General features: G+C 39.3%; 1 pseudogene; it reads left to right on the forward strand.

The window, feature by feature from the left end:
- The first annotated feature begins 555 nt into the window (after positions 1-555).
- LOC110031353 overlaps positions 556-1459 on the forward strand; it is a 5732-nt pseudogene continuing 4828 nt past the window's right edge.

Genomic DNA, 1459 nt, shown 5'->3' on the forward strand with positions numbered 1-1459 from the left:
AAGCCAGCTCCCATGTGTCGTTCTTCTCGATCGCCTTGATTTCTTCATCCATTCCATCTTTCCACTTCTTGCTTTGTATGGCTTCGTGGAAGCCCATGGGTTCACATTCGGCAATGAGACAGAAAAGAGTAAGGTTATCTTGATTCATAGTTACCTCATAAAGTTCTTCTAATCTTCTGAAGCATGTTACTATTTCACTTGAATTTTCTTGTGAAATTGATGACGATGAGTTGTTTTGATTACTTGTTGTTTGTGGAGTAGTAGGCTCTTCTCTTGCTTGTTCGATCCTTGGTTGCTCTACGTCTTCTTCTTGAAAGTATGGGAAAAAGTTGCAGTCCTCAGCATGTAGTCCCCAGTCTCATTCTCCTCCTTCATCGAATATGACATCTCTGCTGATGGTTGTTTTTTTCTGTATTTGGATTGTATAACTTATAGCCTTTCAAGTTGTTGTCGTAACCAATGAAAATGAACTTCTAAATGAACTTCTCCAGCTTACTTCTTTTCTCGTCGGGTATGTGTACATGAGTTATGCATCCAAAAACTCGTAGATGAGAGATGCCGGGCTTCCTTCCACTCCATGCTTCTTGTGGTGTCTTTCCCAACACGCTTCTTGTTGGTGATCGGTTAGCCAAATAAACAGCACATGCAACCGCTTCTGCCCAAAACTCCTTCGGCAATCTCTTGCTTTTTAACATGCTCCTTGTCATGTTGAGGATGGTTCTATTCTTCCTTTCTGCTACTCTATTTTGTTGGGGGGACCTTGGAACAGTTAGAAGTTGACGTATTCTGTTGGCTTCACAAAATTCTTGAAATTATTTTGAAGTGAATTCTCCTCCTCGATCAGATCGCATAGCTTTGATCTTGAGACCACTTTCTTTCTCGACATCTACCTTAAACTTCTTGAATATTCCAAAAACCTCTTATTTTTGTTTTAAGAAATACACCCATGTTTTTCGTGAAAAATCATCTATGAAGAGAAGAAAATAGTTTCTCTTATCGAGTGAGTTTGGCTTTATTGGACCACAGACATTTGTATGTATGAGTTTAAGAGGCTTTTGGGCTCTTGAACTTGACTCCCTTGGAAAGTTTTTCCTAAAGTGCTTTCCGAGTAAACATCCTTCACATAATTGATCAGGGTGATTGATGCAAGCTAATCCTCTCACAATCTCTTTCTTTGAAAGGATTTTTCTGACGGATGAGAATGTTACATTTGCCTTTTACCTCTATCTTGAAATCATCTCCAAAAGACACATTGCCGCTTATGGATTCGTCAAGCTCTACGAACATGCTTCGTCTCCCACACATATGGTTGCTTGCATCGGTGTCCAGGTACCATGTACTATCTTCACCTCTTTCATTATCCTTATATGCTAGAAGTAGAGTGTCATCTTCTTCTCTTTTTTCTTCAATGTAGTTGACTCTTTCATTAACTTTGTACTTAGGTGCTCTACATTCTTTC

This window comes from Phalaenopsis equestris, unplaced genomic scaffold, assembly GCF_001263595.1.
Source record: "Phalaenopsis equestris unplaced genomic scaffold, ASM126359v1 Scaffold000803, whole genome shotgun sequence".
NCBI lineage: Eukaryota > Viridiplantae > Streptophyta > Magnoliopsida > Asparagales > Orchidaceae > Phalaenopsis > Phalaenopsis equestris.